This window comes from Delphinapterus leucas, chromosome 2 (assembly GCF_059928025.1).
Source record: "Delphinapterus leucas isolate spDelLeu-1000000601 "Yukka" chromosome 2, BTC_Dleu_Yukka2, whole genome shotgun sequence".
NCBI classification, from domain to species: Eukaryota; Metazoa; Chordata; class Mammalia; order Artiodactyla; family Monodontidae; genus Delphinapterus; species Delphinapterus leucas.
Window position 1 is genome coordinate 142,835,383 of NC_143130.1, and position 21,291 is coordinate 142,856,673.

Sequence of the window (21,291 nt, forward strand, 5' to 3'; positions counted from 1 at the left end):
AAAACAAAACCTGATAGATTAGCTCGTTTGTTTGATCTTATAGGAAACATAATTCCATGGGGTTTTACAATTCTAATATGGAATTTGTGAAAAATTAATGATAGTTATGGAAATAGAAAACTAAGCACATCAATGTAGAGAAAGAGATGCACCAAAGAGAAAAAGACACTTAACAGCTTCAGGGGAAAAAAATAAAGTTGTTTGGGAAAAAAAGGCATAATCAGAATACATTATTTGAGCAGGAAATGGTCTCTGTATAGTAATGATATTGATATAACTATGTTGGGATATACCCATATTGGATGGAGAGGAAGTGCTGGGGGAAGAGAGGACAGGGGGGAAAGTAGACTCACCAATGTAAAAGTCTACAGATAATAATATACAAATAAAAAAATTACAACATTTAGATATATGGTAATAAAAATCAGAAGAAACAACTTAAAATATTGAAAGGAGTTGCTTCTAAGGAGTGGAATGGAGTGCCGTGGGTTGGGAGCAAGAGATTTTTGTTGTTGTCAAATGTCCTATTGTATTTTGACTTTTGAAACTATGTCAATTAATTACTCTGGTAAATTTTTAGTTAGAGAATAATTAAAATTAAGTGCTTAGTATAGTACATAAAGTATCAATAATGGCAATAATAACATTTACCGTGAGCTAGATATTGTACCCTATGCATTTCTTGAATTACATAATTTAATCCTTTCAATAACATCTCACCATTTTATAGGTAAGAAACCAGGGTCACTGAGAGGTTTTGTTTCTTTACTCAGATGACACAGCTAGTAAATGAAAGAACCAAGAGTTTAGCCCAGTCTGCCTGCAGAACGGGCCCTTAACCCCCAAGCTTAACTGCACACAGAAACAAAGGTACCTATCATTACAGAGCTAAAGGACGTGCTAAGAAGTGACACAGCAAAGTCTTCTGATTCTAAATCCTATGCTCTTTTCAATTAGAAAGTTCACATTTTATTTTCAAATTAACTTGAGTCAATTTGGAAAATAAATGTTTCATTTTCAATGGAAACATTTGGTAGAATCACAAAAAAATTAAAAATTCTTTGCATTTGACAACTAGAAATTTCTCCTCAGGAAATCTTTATGCATTTGCTATTCCTAGAATGGCCCTGTCAGCTTCCTTCAACCAATCTCCATCACTGCAACCAAGATAACTTTGAGTGGCTGTCCAATGCAGCATCATTCAACCTGCTGGGTTGAATGGGTTGTCCTCCCCTTGGTCCCCAAAACAGAAAGGAGAGGGAAACAGGAGTACTTAAGAATGCTGGTACCAGAATTTAAAGCAGGCTTTTTCTCTCAAAACACTCACTAATTAAGACAAAGCACCATTTAGGAAATGAAACAGCTAATTAAGCAGGTTGCACAAATAAAAATGAAAAAATTCAGTCCTTTTAACTACCAAGATTTTAACTGAAATTATGATTTAAAGGAATTCACTAATTAAGGTCCTGTGATCTGACCTCTGCCAGATTCAATCTCATCAGACAATGCCCCTCCCACTGCTTGTTGACTAGATTCCAACCACAATGATCTCCTTGTTGTTCCCCAGGTACATTAAAATGGCTGCCAACTCATACCCTTCACACTTACCTTTCTTTCTGCCTGGAACACATTTTACTCAGATCTTCCTGTGACTCACTTATCATCCATTGGTCAGCTTAGATACCACCTTTTCAAGTAAGACTTCCTTAACCATTCTCTATCACCCAGAACACTCTAGACCAGTACATGGCTGTCACTGCACCCTGCTTTATCTTCTTCAGAACATTTAATGCTATTTGAACATTTTTCTCTGCTCAATTTTTTATTGTCTCCTATATTCCCCTAGAATATAAGGTTCATAATTTTGTCCACCTTGTTCACTCAAGAATTAGCAGAGCCTGGCATAGAGTAGGTGGTAAATAAATGATTGAACATGGGAGGGAGGGAACAAGGAAAGCGGGAGGGGAAGGAAGATATCTAGCCTTTTTGCATTTCCCAAGGTGGGACGCATCCAGGCTACACGTGAGGGCATTTGCATTGTCAAAGCAAGCCCATTACAAACCTGCCCTGACATCAATATGGCTGCAAGTGAGATTTAGAGATGTAAAACACCTAGGAAAGAAAAGGGAGCCCAGACACCAATTAGCAACAGAGAGGCAAATGAAAATGGTACTCATTATGTGTAGGTACTGAGCACAAAAGATATTTGGAGAAGAAACATGCCATGTCTTCTAAATCAAGTGAACTTAGAAAGTATAACAGAAAAGTAGTAGTTAGAAACCAGCGACCATTTGGAAACTAGAATTTGAGATTCAGCTTTTTGAGGCTAGTGTCTAAGGATATAGCTGATCTCTATTTTAAGAAGTAGAGCTGTCAGTGAAGCAATCCAGGGTGGTAATTTAATAATAGTACTTTGGATGAGAGGAGCTATCAAATCACAATTTTCTCTGAAGAATTCCAAGGCTTAATTTATATGAGGCACCTTAAAAGGTCTAAGTCCAATTTGGAAAGACCTACAGTAACTCCTTCCAAAAGTGAAGCAAGTTTTCCTAAGTGAAGAAGTTAATTCATTTCAGCCTAGCCCAGAATACTCCAACAGAGACAGGCAAATTCCTTTAAACTTACATTATAACACTTAAGTGACAGTGAAATTTTGGGGCGGTTTTTTAAAGGTGGAGCCAGGAAAAGAGTTGGATGTCCCTCACCTTCTGTGAGAGGCAGAGGACCCAAGGACACCCAAAGCTCAGTAGTATTGCCACAAATGCAAACAAGACTACCTGGGCTAAGAGCTCTACGAGGGTCATAAATCAACTGCTTGATTCTTTTCAGGGACTGGAAGAGCAGAATGAAAGGTGGGAAAATTAGAAAATCAGGGATACCAGTATCAGTTAAATCATCCCTTCAAAATTAAGCTTAATGAATTTCAGTTCTCCCTTCTATATCCATTTTTGAACTGAATATGGTACAGTGTGACATTAGGTAAAATCAACCAATACAGCAGCACTAAATGGTCCCCGGTAGGGCTAAGTTGGTTTACTTTTAATCTCACATATTTTATTTGGTGATATATCCTTTGAGGTCATGAGCTTTCCCACACTCCCATGGCTATTAGCCAGAGCAGTAATAATCAATAATTGTTTTTTACTCAGATGATGCAGCTAGTAAATGAAAGAACCAAGAGTTTAGCCCAGTCTGCCTGCAGAATGGGCCCTTAACCCCCAAGCTTAACTGCACACAGAAACAAAGGTATCCATCATTACAGAGCTAAAGGACGTGCTAAGAAGTGACACAGCAGTCTTCTGATTCTAAATCCTATGCTCTTTTCAATGTCCCCTATTTCATTAGAAAGTTCACATTTGAAAAACCAAAGTGTTTCACACCAGCAACATTCAGCATCAACTAGGAAGTTTGTTAGGAGTGAAAATTTGGGGGCCCCACCCCAGACCTACAGAATCTGAAACTCTGGAGTCAAACAATGAGTGCTTTATTCAGCCCTCCAGATGATTCTGATGTACCCTAAAGTTGCAGAATCTTTGAGTCAGGATCATTCTAGCCACTCTAACAAACAAACTTTTAATTTTCAGTGACCTAACATAATAAACATTTATTTTTCACTCACATAACAACTCAGTGTAGCAGTGACCAGCTTCTTCTCACATGATGACTGAGGCAGCCAGACATCTTCCATCCTGAATCTCTTCCATCCAACTATGGCCTCAGAGTTCTCTGCATAGTTCTGATGGATGGAGAAAAAGAGTAGAGAATCCCCTATTATCATCTTAAAATCCTTGGCTGGAGAGTAGCACACATCATTTCCACTCGCACTTCATTGTTGAGAACAAGTGAATAGGTTACATCTAGGTGCAAAGAAGACCAGAAAATACTTTCCCTGGCTGGGGGGCACGCCTCCCTGCCACAAATCCACATCAAGGAAGAAGGAATACAAATCTCCACCACCGATGTGCAAACTATACCCTATAAACTGTGGGGTAGCCAGGGCAGGAGTATATGGATGGGTCCCCGGAGCATATCCTCCAAAAGTGGCACCTTTACAAACTTTTAAAGTGTAGATATGATTGCTGTTACTACAATGATAGAAGAGACTTCTACTGAAGTTTCTCAAATGTTAATATAAGTATCAACCACCAGAGAATCTAGTTAAAATTCATTATCTGATTTCTAGGGCCAGGATGGGGCTGGAGATTCTGCATTTCTAAATAGCTCTCAGGTGATTCCAACGCACTGGTTCAGGAACCACACATTAAGAGAAAGAATTTGGAGGAGGCTGCATGAAAACAAAGGTCAATCTCTCCCATATGTAATGATGGTGTACATGCACAGCCTTTCAAGATCTGGCTCACCGCCCTCCCTGCTACCCTCTCACTCCTCTGTTCTCTTCTCCTCCTACTATCTACTTTGTTCACTTCACTCCAGCTACAGTAGTCTTATTGGTGGTCTTTCACACACCAGACATACTCCTGCCTCAACATTTGCACTAATGTTTCCTCTGCCCAGAATTGCTCTTCCTCAAGATACACATGTGGTCAACTAACTCCCTTCTCTCCTTCAAACTTTTGCCCAAAGGCCACCTTCAAAAGAGACCCACCTTGACCATTCAATTTTTTTTTTTTTTTTTTTTGCTGTACGCGGGCCTCTCACTGTTGTGGCCTCTCCCGTTGCAGAGCACAGGCTCCGGACGCACAGGCTCAGCGGCCATGGCTTATGGGCCCAGCCACTCCGCGGCATGTGGGATTTTCCCAGACCAGGGCACGAACCCGTGTCCCCTGCATCGGCAGGCAGACTCTCAACCACTGCGCCACAAGGGAAGCCCAATTTTTTTTTTTTTTTTTTTTTTTTTGGCTGCTCTGCATGGCTTGCAGGATCTTAGTTCCCTGACCAGGGATTAAACCCGGGCCACAGCAGTGACAGCGCTGCGATGTAACCACTGGACTGCCAGGGAATTCCCTGACCACTCAATTTTAAGTTGCAAATCACCTCCTTCCCCAGGTTACCCAGGGAACTTCCTTTCTCTGATAAACAACTTTCTATACCTCAGTGTGATGTAAATTAAGTGCCTAAATAAAACAATGGTGCATTGTGGATGCTCAACAAATATTTGTTGAATGAGTAAATAGTTGGTTAGACCATAAGACCAACCCAAAAAGTCATCAAGAAGTGATGCCTTTCTGAGTCCTCAGTTCTCCTGATGTTAAATCTCACCCGGATCAAGAAGTGGGCAGAAAGGGAAGAGGGTAGAAGAGGTTAGTTGGATCTTGTGCTTGAAATGACAATATGCCTTGGAAGACCAATAGGGCAGTGCCTCAAGAGAAAGATGGTAGGCAAATTTCTGTACTTGAAACTGACATCCTGGAAACTCCTACTTTTTTCTTTGAGCTCCCCTGCTTAGTGTTAATTAACAGATTCCTCTCCCTTACCACAGACCACAGAGAAAGTGGGTGATGACCTTATACAGAATGTCTGATCCTGGAATCCTTTTACTCCTTTGGGACTTCTGATATCCCAAGAATTCACTGGACCCAAAGCTTTGCCTCCAGATCACACATCATACCAGCTGCAGAGGGGCAAAGCAGAGTGGAATCCAGGGGGTTGCCTGGAGAACAGCATGCAAACGTGCAGACCTGGCCGAGAGGCCAGGCCAGTAGAAAGGGGACAAAGCTGAACATAGATGGCCAGGTAGAAGGAGGGAAAGCTTCAAGAGCTGAGAAGAGACCCAGAGTCAAAGTCATTTAGTGGCAAGAATTCTACCAAATAGGGGCTGGAGGAGGAATCATGGGTACTCCGAATAAATCCAGTGGGTAAGGCAGGACAGGTATAAGGATAGTTTTAAAGTCCAGAACAACCTTCCAGGCTGCAACACAGTTCACCTTAAAAGTACTAGTTGAAATGTTACAGCCACCTCTCACCTCTCCTGCTCCCACACAGCAGTATTTCAAGAGTCTCAAGCACCAGCATCATGTTATCTATAAAACCTGACTTAAGAGACTATGTTTTTGACCGCATGCTCCTAAAATGAGACAGGTACAATGACTTTCCCATGTTGCTGGAGGCTTTAATTGATAGACCCCCAGTCTTTCCTGCTGCCATACATGCAAATCTAGAATATGTGTGGTCACCATTGATGTTTTGGGACTTGCGAGTGCATTAGTCTGCTAGGGCTGCCATAACAAAATTCTAAAGGCTGGGTAGCTTAAGCAACAGAAATTCATTTTCTCACAGTGCTAGAGGCTAGAAGTCCAATATCAAGATGCCATCAGGGTTGGTTTCTGGCAAGAGATCCCTTCTTGGCTTACAGATGGCCTTTTTCTGTGTGCTCTCATCCCAGTGTTTCTTCCTCTTCTTATAAGGACACCAGTCCTGTCAGATTAAGGCCCCACCGTTGTGACCTCACTTAACCTTTATTATCTCCTTATTTCCAAATAGAGTCATATTGAGAGTCAGACCTTCAACATATGAATTGGAATGGGATGGAGGGGTGGGGAGATGCACAATTCAGCCTGTAACAATGAGGTAATGTGAATATATGCATACATATGGGTGGGTGTGTTGTACACATTTCCACGTGCAAATATATTTTTCTTTCTAAAACTGTTAGATTTTTAATTACCCACAATCGTTACACATAAAAAATGACAGTTTGTCATTTTTCAGGAGCCCCACAGCCATCTTCTCTCACTGTGCTAATAAAGTTTCATCACACAAAGTGCAACAGAGAGGCAGCAATTTTCACACTTTGAAAATAAAAAGGTTTGTTGTTTCCCCTCTAGCTAAATATGTTTCTTACAAATAGGAAGATGCTTATAATTCCATCTGAAATCTTCTTATGTGTCAGGGAGATATATTAAATTATAAGTGTTTATAATCCTATCACCCTCCCTTTGGTGGAGAGAGAGAACTCTTTGTTTTTGTAATTATTGGATTTTATTGTGTTGAGTGGGGTGAGAGATGAGGAGGAGAAATTAGGAAGCTAAAAAGGCCAAATTGTTCTACCTGAGAAAAAAATTGCCTAATCCCAGGATGGGAGGAAGATAAGGGTTAAAAGATGGAGGTTGGGGGGCCTGGAAAAGTGATGGTAGAGAGAGGCAGAGAAAGAAAGAGATGAAGGGGGTGAGAGATGTGAGAACAGCCTTAGAGAATGGGATTGGGGGAGGGGTCTAAAAGGGTTTATCAGGGAATGTCGCTCTGAAAATTACCCCCCTCCGTCTTCTGAAAAAAATCTGTTCAGTAAATATGCATCATGCTTTAGGAGTTTGTTTGAGGTAACTCATTTTATTTATTTTTATTAAACTTCATGAAATCACTGCTTTTGTTGATCAAAAATGTTTGATTATCAGCAGTTTTATATGATCCAAGCTAATATTTTTAGTTAAGTATAGTGGTTGCAATTCAACTTGATGGCAAGAGAAAGAGGGTTCACAATATTCCAGATATATCCAGTACCTAAGAATCTAAGGAAAGCTGGAGAGGAACATGTGGCCTAGGATAGGGGCCCAGAGGCCTCCTTCTCACCCACTAGCTGAAATCCATATCCTACCTTATTCCGGTTGCACAGAAGGAACAAACTAAAAAGAAGCGTCCTAGATCTGCTTCAGAGCCAACATACCTTTGTTTTTCCTGACACACAGAATAGAGACATGGAGAGAGCAGCCCGCCACCTACTACTCTGGTGACATGCAATATAGGAAAGAGGAGGGAGCTTGGCCACGTGCTGTCTCTTACAACACTTAGGGACTTCACTGGGCATGCTGGAATCTGAGGAAGCAGATGAATGAATTTTTCCTCCATTTGAGGATGTTAACCACAAAGATACGGCTAGGAGATGGGATCCTTCCCCAGCTCTGGCCTGCAAATGTTCCCATTTGTTGAGCAAAAGTACAAGGTAGTATACTAAACACACTACACAGGTCCACTCATTAATCCACTCAAATCATATGTTTTAAGCACCTATTTCACAGTATGTTCCATAGTGCATTATCACATCTAATCTTCACAACATCCCTATAAGGAAGGGAAGAATTATTCCATTTATTAAAGAAAACCTGGGCCATAGGGCCGTGAATGAATTGTTCACAATTCGTTAGGGGCTTAGCTGGGATTTGAAATGAAGTTTGCTGTAAGCCCCATTCTCGTCACCACAATAGGGAATGCTCAAACTTTTTCCAGCTTAAGTCTATGAAATGCCTGCTCCTCTGACAGCTTGCACTGTGATCCACGTCATGGGGTAGCTGGAAGAACTACACTGTGACTTGGCTGAGCTGCTGCCAGAACACACTCAGTGAGCAGATACTGCTCTTCTCCCCTCCTGAGCCAGTGATGGTTCAAAGCTCCAGAATCTTGCCTCATTAATGCAGAGCCACGGGTGTTAACAAATCCCAATTTCTATTCATTGTCCTTCTCTAGCTCCCTAGATTGAAGCCAGGGGTGGGAATAAGACTAAATAATGAATTTAAATAATAGGTCAGAGGATATTATCTAATCCAAGTCTTCAAGTAGAAGAGAGAGCCAAAAGCCACAGGAGAAGCAAATAGGATGAACAGCAAAAATTGCACAGGGATGGATGTTTAACTCTTCCTCTATTTCCTCTTATACTCCCTAAGGAAGTTTCAAAAGCTTCCCTTAATATACCTGCAGATCCTTCTAAAGGAGCTTCTAGTGAGCAAACCCCAAATAAATGGAGACTCACAATGAGAAGTATGAAAAATAATAGCATTATTTCTGCAGGTAATCTTTTCATAACAAAGTTTACTTCATTAATTTGAGCAATAGAAATAAGATTGAGATCATTTGTTTTTCTTTTGTAGGTCCACTAATCTGCAAGCTTTTACAGCTATTTCATCAAAGTAACTGTATTATTGTCTTCACATTTTCCCAAACCACCTCTCCAAACAGAAGGTTCCTTCCATTGGATTCCATTTTCTGTCTCAGCTCATAGGTTAACTTTCTACTGCCTCTACCCAAAGGTAAAAACCATAAAATTTCCATTTATTCAAAGTTCTATGGACTGAATGTTTGTGTCCACTCAAAATTAATACATTGAAGTCCTACCCTCCAATGTGATGGTATCTGGAGATGGGGTCTTTGGGAGGTAACTCAGTGATGAGGGTGGGGCCCTGGTCTTATGGGATTGGTGCCCTTATAAGAAGAGACATCAAAGAGTACTTGCTTTCTCTCTCTGCATTGTGAGAATACAACAAGAAGGCAGCCACCTGCAAGGAAGGAGAAGAGCTCACATCAGAACCCAACCATAATGGCACTCTGATCTCAGACTTCCAGCCTCCAGAAATGTGAGAAAATAAAATTCAGTTATGGTATCATTATGGCATCCTGCAAAGATTAAGACAAAATCTCTATGAAAAATTTTAGTACATCATTAATATCTATTGAGTGCCTACTCAGTGCAAACCACCATCATAGACACCATGAGCACATACATGTCAATCATGCATAGGTCTTGGAGAGGCCATATAGTGAGAAGTTAAGAGTAATTTTGCACCTAAATCAAAGAAATTAATTGAAGTAATGGAATCCAAATGTTTAGCACCATGGCAAATATGTAGCAAGTTTTCAAAAACATTAGTTATTTAAAAGAGTAGATGGATTTTCTCCAGATATATACCTAATATCTGGAGAAAAACATGGCAAAAGGATATATGCACCCCAATGTTCATTGCAGCATTATTTACAATTGCCAAGACATGGAAGCAACCTAAATGTCCATCAACAGATGAATGAGTAAAGAAGATGTGGTACATATATACAATGGAATAGTTCTCAGCCATTAAAAAGAATGAAATAATGCCATTTGCAGCAACATGGATGGACCTGGAGATTATCATACTAAGTGAAGTCAGTCAAACAGAGAAAGGCACATATCATATGATATTGCTTGTATGAGGAATCAAAAAAAAAAATGACACAAATGAACTTATTTACAAAACAGAGACAGACTTAGAGAACAGACTTACAGTTACCAAGGGGGGAAGGGTAGGGGGAAGGGATAGACTGTGAGTTTGGGATTGACATGTACACACTGCTATATTTAAAATCAAATTCTTTTCCATGAAAAGAAAAGTAAATGGAAAAACTAAAGAATAAACGGAAGGGCACTATTTTGGAAGGGTGGTGTTAATCAGGCTTTTTAACTGAAAACTATAGAAATTGACTATCTTAAGCTGAAGGGGAACTTATTGATATTAAATAGCTCTCAGAATCTCTGGATGGGCCAGATCAGGCTAATTGGCTATCAAGCCAATTATAATGTCCCCAATCACATGCTAGAATCAGTCTGCCTATTATTGCTATTTCTGTAGATTGCATGTAGCTGTCACCAAGTTTGCCAGAATAAGTTGTTATATTAATTTGTTTTAATTTTTAGATTCCACGTATATGTATATGATAACATAGTGTTTATTTGCCATTCTCTGTCATACTTCACTAAGCATAATATTCCCTAGGTCCATCCACATTGTTGCAAATGGCAGAATGTCATTCTTTTTTATGGCTAATAGTCTTTTTTATAGCTGGGTAATATGTATATTAATACATCCTGCAACTTTAATGAATTCATTTATTAGTTCTAATAGTTTTTTGGTGAAGATTTTAGGGTTTTCTATGTATAGTATCATACCATGTGCAAATAGTGCCAGTTTTACTTATTCTCTTCCAATATGGATGCCTTTTATTTTTCTTTATTTTATTGTTGTGGCTAGGACACGTGTTCATATAATTTTTTCTCTAATTTAGTTAGCATTCTTATTAATAATGCTTTGAACTCTTGATTTGGTAAGTTATTTCTGTTTCATTAGTTGTTTTTAAGTGGTTTTCTCTTGCTCTTTCAATTGAAACAAATTTCCCTGTCTTCTCATTTTGCTTAACTTTCACTGTCTCTGTGAAATTAGCTGAAATAGTTACCTATTGCAGTCTTGAAGTGGTGTCCTTGTGTGGGAGCATCCCTATAGAGTCTATGTGAGAACAGTGACTTTGATGGGAGAGCTGAATCTGACATGAACACAAGTCAGGTCTTTCCTCAGGGTGTGCTGGCAGCTATCATGCTGGTAGGAGATGAGGCTGAAGATGGAGGGGCTAGGGCCAGAGCCAGATGTTAGTTGTGGCTTCTCCTGAAGATGGAGGGGCTAGGGCCAGAGCCAGATGTGAGTTGTAGCTTCTCCTCTTCTCAGAGGCTGTCATCACCCTATCTGGGGTGAGGGCAGGTCCCAAGTTGCTGGAGCAGAAGCCCTGCGGGTCAGGTTCAAGCTGTCCTACCTCCCAGCACCAGGACCCTCACCCCAGAGGGAGGAAGTGCTCTGGCAAGAGGGCCTGGTGTGTGCACTCAGTGTGGGTCTGGGCACGTGCTGTGATGGTCCATCAACAGACAGAGATTGGGACTGCTTGATTCACTGCCTGTGTATGCACCCGTACTGGCCCTGCTCAAATGTAGCTTTGGGTCTGATCTGCCTTTGTCCCTGACTCCTGGGTTCTCCCTTTGGCCTCTGCCACTCTCACCCTAATGTGGGGCCACACCGCAGGGCAGGCAGCACTGGTGTGGGCTCTTGGCATAGGACAGGATGCAGACGATGGTGGTCCAGCCATAGACATAATTTGGGGCAGCTCCTGATGCACTGCCTAGGTAAGTGCAAGTAATGGCTGCCCCCCGCCCTGCTCATACATCACTTTGGGTCTGAGCTGCTTTTGTGTCTCACAGCTGAGCTTTCTTCTTGGCTGCAGGAGCCCTTGCCTCAGTGTGGAGCTGTGTCACAAAGCAAGCAAGGCCAGAGCAGTCACTCAGCTCAGTGCGGGGCATGTGCTAGGGTGGTCGTGGGAAACTAGTCGGCTGTCCACGCAGTTTCAATCTGCTATCTCTGCTGTGTTTCAGGAGTAAGCAAGGGTGTACGTGCTCCTCTGGAACAGAACCCAGGCTTCCCATAGCCCTCCTCTTGGTCCCACCACCCTTCCAACCAGCCGAGACAACTCATCTTCCTGGTATTGGACCTCAGGGCAGGAGTGCCCAATCTGGGACTCGAACTACTCACACCCCAGGGAGAATTTCTACCCATGTAATCTCCCTTTTCCTGAGTCCCCTCCCTGGGATACAGGCCCCAACCTGATCTCTTGCTTCCCTTTCTACCCAATTCCCTGTGGATCTTTCTTACAACCTTGGTTGGACAGGAATCTTTCTGCTAGTTTCCAGTTAGTTTTCAGTGAGAATTGTTCTACATGTAAATGTACTTCTGGTATGTTTGTTGGGGAAGGTGAGTTCCACATCCTGCTACTCCACCATCATGATCTCCTCTCCTGCATTTATATTTTTTCTTTAAATGAGTAAGGACTGCACTATTGGACCTGTATTTTGACATGGAATTACAGTTGGCTGTGGTTGCAGAGCAGCTTCCCTCTTTCTATGGGACATGGAAATCTAGCTTCACGTAGTCTTCACAGCTCCCCACTGTCTTTCACTCTGCCCACTCCACACACTCCTGTTACCTGGCTATCTCCTGAAGCATTTGAGATTAAAGCTATTACCTTAGAGATTGGCGTCCAATAGAGGCACATGCAATTTCAATGGCTAAAAACCCAATCAAAACAAATGATCATATAACTTCCCCTCAGGTGCTTGTAATTTAAAACAGGTGAGACGAGCACTGTCTAAATTCACCCATTATTTGCTCCCTTCCCATACAAATGTCCCCTTAGGGTGATCTTAAATTATCATCCAAATCAAAATATTATGAGCATAAACAGAAACACAGTCCTATCAGTAATTTGTTGGGACAATAATTATATAACCAGACTGTTATGCTCAGACTCTAACATATGGTCACACTAGTTATACCCAAGGACAGAATCCTCTTCATCAGTGAGCTTACAAAATCATCTGTAACTCCATCTTCTCATTTAAGTTTCCAACTACCTGTAGCTTCTACTCAAATTGTTCATTCACTTATTTATTCTTTCAATAAATATTATGTGTTAGGCTTTATTCTAGGTTCTGGTGATAAGATGGGAAACACAAAAAGTTTTCTACCATTATGGTACTTATATCCTGTTTACAAATAAAAAATAAGATGCAGTGCAGTGTCATAGGGTTAAGGTCTATGAATGAAAATGAGAATAAAGGATGGAAGGTGATATATGGTACTATTGATATCTTACATAGGGTTGTTAAGAAAGACCTCGCTGAGACGGTGTTATTGGAACAGACCTCTGAACAAAATGGGAAAGCAAATGCTTCAAATGTCTGGGAGAGAGCTTTTGAAGGCAACAGCAAATCTGAATCCCCTGGGAGTGCTTGACATTTTCAAAGATCAGCTAGTAGCCCAGTGAGGCTACCACAGAGATATTAGGGGAATGAATATTAGAGAAGGAGGCCAATGATATGATGAGTGAGATCAAATAAATAGACTATAGGAATGGATCTTAGGCTATCTCTGCCTTTTGAGACCTACCCCTGTCCCAACAGAAAGTAGGAAGAAAGCATCAAGAACGCTTAAGTTAAAATACTGCTGGCTTTAGATCATGTCAATTCTTTGGGTATTGGTCTCACTAATTCAGGCTTTCTGGGTCTGAATTTTGGGCCTCATGTTTCCTCTGACCTCTTCTTATGCTCCAGGCAACTGATTGGCTCCCAGACCTCTGGCCCCTGACAACTAGTTACTATAGACAGCCTCCCTGACCTCTAAATTAAGTCCTTGACCTTACTATTCTTAATTGGATCCTGATCTCTGGATTTTTTTTTTTTTTTTAGGTATAATTGACATATAACATTATTTTAGTTTCAGGTATACAACATAATGATTCAATATTTGTATACATTGGGAAATGATCACCACAGTAAGTCTAGTTAACATCTGTCACCATACATAGTTAAAAATTTTTTTTAAAGATCTACTCTTTTAGCAACTTTCAAATATGCGATTACAGTATTATTAATATAGAATTAATAACTATAGTCACCATGTTGTACATTACATCCCCATGATTATTTATTTTTTAACTGGAAGTTTGTAACTTTAGATGCTCTTTATCTACTTTGCCACCCTCTCCACCCCCGCCTCCTGTTCCTGGCAACAACCAATCTGTTCTCTGTAGCAGTGAACTCTTTTTTTTTTAAGCTTCCATATATAAATGAGATCATATGGTATTTGTCTTTCTCTGACTTATTTCACTTTTCATAATGCCTTCAAGGCCCATTCAAGTTGTTGCAAACGGCAAGTTTCCATTCTTTTTAATGGCTGAATAATATTCCATTCCATATATATATATATATATATATATATAATAGTTTTTTTTATCCATTCATCCATTGGTGTACATTTAGGTTATTTTCATGTCTTGGCTATTGTAAATACTGCTGCAATGAACATGGGGGTGCATATATCTTTTCTAATTAGCGTTTTCATTTTCTTCTTATATCCAGAAATGGAATGGTTGGATCTTGTGGTAGTTCCACTTTTAATTTTTTTAGGAATATCCATACTATTTTCCATAGTAGTTGAACCACTTCACATTCCACCAACAGTGCACAAGGGTTTCCTTTTCTCCATATCCTCACCAACACATTATTTGTCTTTTGATAATAGTCATCTTAACAGGTGTGAGGTGATACTCATGGTGTGTCTCTTTTTTAATTAATTTTTACTGGAGTATAGTTGCTTTACAATGTTGTGTTAGTTTCTACTGTACAGCAAAATGAATCAGCTATACATGTATATATATCCCCTCCTGTTTGGATTTCCTTCCCATTTAGGTCACCACAGTGCATTAAGTAGGGTTCTCTGTCCTATACAGTATGTTCTCATTAGTAATCTATTTTATGTATAGTATCAATAGTGTATATATGTCAACCCCAATCCCCCAATTCATTCCACCCCCCTTTCCCCCTTGGTATCCATATATCTGTTCTCTATGCCTGTGTCTCTATTCCTGCTTTGCAAATAAGATCATCTATATCATTTTTCTAGATTCCACATGTATGTGTTAATATACAGTATTTGTTTTTCTCTTTCTGAATTACTTCACTCTGTATGACACTCTCTAGATCAATCCACATCAGTATTAGCCAAAGCAATCTACAGATTCAATGCAATCCCTATCAAACTACCAATGGCATGTTTCACAGAACTAGAACAAAAAATTTTACAATCTGTTTGGAAACCCAAAAGACCACAAATAACCAAAGCAATTCTGAGACAGAAAAACAGAGCTGGAGGAATCAGGCTCCCTGATTTCAGACTATACTACAAACCCACAGTAATCAAGATAGTATGGTACTGGCACAAAAACAGAAATATAGATCAATGGAACAGGATAGAAAGCCCAGAGATATACCCATGTACCTATGGTCACCTAATCTATGACGAAGGAGGCAAGAATATACAAATGGAGAAAAGACAGTGTCTTCAATAAGACGTGCTGTTAAAACTGGACAGCTACAGGTAAAAGAATGAAATTAGAACACTCCCTAACACCATACACAAAAATAAACTCAAAATGGATTAAGACCTAAATGTAAGACCAGACACTATAAAACTCTTAGAGGAAAACATAGGCAGAACACCCTTTGACATAAACCACAGCAAGATCTTTTTTGACCCACCCCCTAGAGTAATAAAAACAAAACCAAAAATAAACAAATGGGACCTAATTAAACTTAAAAGCTTCTGTACAGCAAAGGAAACCATAAATGAGATGAAAAGACAACCCTCAGAATGGGAGAAAATATTTGCAAATGAAGCACCTGACAAAGGATTAATCTCCAAAATATAGAAACAGCTCATGCAACTCAATATCAAAAAATGAGCAACCCAATCAAAAAATGGGCATAAGACCTAAGTAGACATTTCTCCAAAGAAGACATACAGATGGCCAACAAACACATGAAAAGATACTCAACATCACTAAATGCAAATCAAAACTACAACGAGGTATCATCTCACACTGATCAGAATGGCCATCATCAAAAAATCTACAAACAATAAGTGTGGGAGAGAGTATGGAGAAAAGGGAACCCTCATGAACTGTTTGTGGGAATGTAAATTGATACAGTCATTATGGAGAATAGTATGGAGGTTCCTTAAAAACCTAAAAATAGAACTACCATTTGACCCAGCAATCTGACTCCTGGGCATATACTCAGAGGAAACCATATTTCAAAGACACTGCAGCACTATTCCAGGACATGGAAGCAATCTAAATGTCCATCAACAGAGGAATGGATAAAGAAGATATGGTACATATATACAGTGGAATATTTCTCAGCTATAAAAAGGAATGAAATTGTGTCATTTGTAGAGACAGGCATATGGCTGTGTTCTGTCCGAGTTTCCCAGCTGCTTGAACTCTGGTTGAATAAGACCTCCTATGACTCAGATTGTTAAACTTCAGCTTCTCCTTATTACTGGCCTTTTTCAATCCTTAGTTTGGAATAACAGTTCCACACCTGCTATTTGTCCCTGATCCTGATACCAGAGTTTGGTGTCTGGTGCCATGAACCCCTAGTGTGTAACTGACTTCACTAAAGTCGATAATTAATTCAAGTAAAGAATATATAATACCTGAAAGACAACTACTCCTAATATTGTGCCTAAACTTGATGCCTACTGAGGTCATGCTGGTTTCTTGCCAATAAACCACGTATTATGTTGTCAATATAAACAAATAGCACAAAGATTTTTAAAGTTTCTCTTCATGTACAAATGGATAATATCAATATAATTTTGTTGTTTATAACATTTTGCTATTCATAATAAATGGCTTAGGTCAACGTCATGATTTACTCTTATGTCACAAAGAAGTGATTCTCAACCATTTTCATATTTTGGCCCATGTAGGAAATAATATTTATAGATTACACTGAGGTAACTGGATGGTGGCTACATCATGGCCCCAGGAAATCAACTCCTTAGCACATCTGTAAGCACATCTGTATCCAAAGCATACCATTTGAGAGCTCTTTTGCGCAGGTAGGATTTTTTTCTTTTTTTTCCCACTCAGAATTAGCTCAACTATGTCTAAATTCAATTAATTACAGATATTTCTACCTATATCATAATAAGAAACTGATACCCCAGCTACATTTCACGTACATTTCTGAAAAAGTCAAGACCAAAGAGTAGAAAATATAACACTAATATATTTTAAAATTCCTTTTCACCTCTCTGAAACAACTTATTCAAATGAAACTGATATGAACAGTAATATATTTCAGAATTAGCTTATATTTTTCTGCACTTTGAAAATGTATTATTTTCTATCTGCTTCATTTTTCTCAAATGTTATCTAGCCTAAGCTTCCCATAATATAGATTTCATTCCAGAATACTTTCATTTTCAGTTTTATACCTCTAAAATAAGAGTATGCATTTCATTTTTCATTTCAACAAACACATATTTACCACCTACTGTATGCTATATTCTGGGGAAGTAAGAAGAGAAAGACATAGTCCCTTGTCCAGTCTGTTTATGGTCTAGAGGGTGTGAACTGCCTCTAATATGTATGCTACTTACAGTATCATATATATATATATATATATATATATATGAATAGTAAGTAAGAAGAAGGGATCAAATTTACTCACGTGGTAGTAAATAAGGCAAGTGGGGTTCTAAATCTACAGATTGGAAGAGGCAAAACATTGAAGTAAGCTGCCTAGAATATCTGCAAATTCTATGACTTCAAAAGTAATGTCAAATCTTTATTGTGCAAAGTACATCAAATTTGGTATTAATAATCCCAGATGTATTCTTATATCTACCCTAAACAAAATTACTGTGGTTTTAAATTTTCTTTCCAACCATAGAAGATAATTCTCAAAGCAAAGTGGGCAACATGTACATCTATGGCTATGAGGAAAATGCTAACAATTTCCATTGCCCTGAGTGGGCCAATTTATCCAAAGGCATTGATGTGCTATCAGAGATGACAGAGCTCTTCTTAACAATTTTATAGAGAGAATGAAGCCAATGCTATGGGGACACTAACATCTTTTTACCATTTCAGAAGCTTAGCATTAAAAGACCATCTATTACACACCTGAACAAAAAAGTATTCAAATCTTCTGGGCATCCCCTTTGCGTTTAACTTAACTAATGTCCTTTCCTTATTGCAGATGGCGTGAGTGAGTATGCCGTCAGTAATACTGCCTACCCCAAAGATGCCTAAATTAGTTTGCTGCTTTTGCCTCTGCTGATATTGGTGATTCATCTGAATCCCTAGATATAAGGGGAATGTTAACTTTAGTGGCCTGTAAAATTCCAAACCAGATAATTCTGATCTAATTACTTTCTACCAAACACTTTTCAGCATTTTAAACTACTGTATGTAAATGTATCACTTCATTTCTCTTTCAAAATCGTTGAATATGACTATAAAAGATTGGTAAAAGATGCTGTATCTAATTCTGATATACATATATACACTCTATATATACTATATAATTTTATTACCTATTGTAAATATTACAATACTTGAAAAGACTAGATTTTTATTCATTTTATTAATCATATGTTTATAATTTGTGATTTTTTGAAAAATATAGACAATTACATTTTAAAATCAATTAGGTGATTACTATGAAGATATAGTAAGACAAGAAATTCTGTGTTGGATTTTTATTCATCATCTTTTCCTCTCTTTCTACATGTTCTTTCAGGGTATTATATTCCATGCCCATGATTTCAGCTCAAGCCCAGAATTCTCTCCTGGATTTCAGGTTCCTATATTCTGTTCCTTAACAGATATCTTCACCTGTATATCCTGAAGTTATCTCAGTCCCCAGTTCCAGAAATGGTTTTATTATCTGTCCTGTCCTCTTGTATCTTTTTTCCCCATATTCCCTATACCCATTCAGGCTGCCAAGTCAGAAATTTGTGATCATCACAGGCCCATTCCTCTTCCTCTCCATTTCTTCCATATCTAAGAGTCTTTGAAGTCATAAGATTTCAATCTTATGAATTTTTTTTTCATTCATATCCTCTTTTCCATTCTTACTTCTATTACCCTGGTTCTGGTGATCATCTCTCTCTAGACCACTGGAATGACTCTGAATTGAAGTTTTCCACTCTAAGTTTTAGATTGCTTTATTCTCATGGTCACAATGGCTAGGGAATACCCACGTGTTTAATAGATAGTGTGAAATTAAAGGTGTAAGTTGAATTTGAAGTAAAAGATTTTAGAGATTCAGTAATTTGAAATTCTGAGGGTAAAGTAGATCAACTAGCCAATGTTTCATGAGAGACGATGGTGTAGTAAACATTAATATTTAAGAGATTGTCAAAACAAGAGAAGAAAATAATAAAGACAGTGGAAATGTTAGAAAAGCAATCTTTTAATCTCATTCAAGTGTGTGATTACAGTTTGCCCTATTCTGAACAACATAAAGATTATTTTTTCAGTGAGTACGTGTGTATCAATCCAAGAAAGGTCACCCATCCTTCAAGTTAGCCACTTGCTCCAAAGCACACCAAAAATTCTTAGGATGGAATAAAGCATTTGACCACTTGTTCCTAGAAGTCTCCTGTAATTACCTGCTGTATTTTGTAATTTGTCCCACCTGATATGTTAGCTTCACAATTCATATCGAATGGACCTTCAACTGGTGAAGTGGAATGGGAGGAAAAACAGTGTGGTGCCAGGTACATGTGTTTACTTGATGAGTATTTGAAAGAGAAAACATCTGTGCCGTGTAGTCTCTAATCTCATGAGAAAACTGTGAAAATGATACTCTAAAGCTGTTAGAGAGCAAAACAGAAATACAAATCATTTGAAGTACTTAAGTTAGACATTTTTCTCTTTAAGATCATCAGGAAGGTCGTTAAATGTAACACCCTCCACATTACAGTCTGCAAAGGATTAGAAAAGTGAATATTGTTACGTTAATCAATTGAAACAAACTTCTGACTTCCCTTAGTATTTAAGAGCTACATGTTATACTGCACTGTATCAGTCATTATCACACTTAATTTGGAAACGTCCTTAAACTGAACAGCAACTCCTAATCAGCGCTATTTCTGTAAGAGTGTCACCCTGTCTCTCCTCCCTTAGATGATACATACTCTAATAAGAGAAACCAACAGGGCATGCAACAGATTGTTTGGCAAGGAACCTGATAGTCCAGAGAGCAATAAGCAATGTGTTACTTGACTCTAATGCCTGTTCCACAGTAAGGTATCTGGCTAAAATGAAAAGTTTTTTCAAAACAATCCCTTATAATATTGCTAAGCCTTTATCCCTGGACAGATAAAAGGAGAAACTCTTAATGAGGTTGAAATGATATACAGGTGTGGAGAAAGGTGATTTCTATCCATCTTTTTTTTAAAGTCAGTATCAATCGAATGTAAGATCTTTGCAGTATACATGGACCTAAGCACTTAGGGAAGTCAATTAAATTTTCAACTAAATCTATGTAGGGAGTTACTGTAAGTTAACAGTCTTCATATTTCACCTGACTCATTCAAGTTGAAACATTTCTAGAGCTATGCTGATTGTACTGTTTGACTTAGAGGGGTACAAACAACTTTGAAGACAGTTTAACCAACTGCATTTTACAAAGCACTCAGTTTTCAAATTGTTTTAGTAACAGCAACACTAGTACTATTATTAGCTTTCATACTATGTCCAGCTGCAATGGTTTCACAACACCAATAAGTTTGGTTGGTACCTATCTACTTTATTCCTGCTTTAACTCTCTGAATATGATTTAAATTATAAATACAAAAGACATTTGTTTGGACATTGAAAGTTACTCTCAGGAGGTGCAAGTAAGTACAAGGACAACCCTTCAAAATAAGTTTGAAAAGAGTTGAATGCTCATCAGTGTCAAATACCAAGATATTTTTCTACGCAAACTAGTACTCAGTTGATGATCTCAACTTCAGGAATGTATTTGCTCACACAGATACTGAGATTCCTGTCCTAGTCTCCCTTTTTTGCTTGTGAAAGCTTGTCCTGGCTGATCTCTGTGTTCCATTATATGCATGGATATTTGCCTTTAGGTCGCAGCTGGAGAATTATCTTATTGCTTCTAGGCCTCCATTGGTCAGCTCCATGATTCTTCTCTAACTCAAGAGAGCCCCACACAATAAAGTACCTCAGAAATCCTCAGAGCCACAATCTCATTATCTACATCTCTTTATTCAAGTGAGAAAGTGCAAGACTCTTATGGTGAAGTTTGTATTTTTAATCTGAGAATTTAGGATTATTTAGGAGTACTTTTGTAAACTGACAAACCCACTCTAAATAAATCCTTGTGTCCAATTAAATTTTTGTCAGCCTGACCGA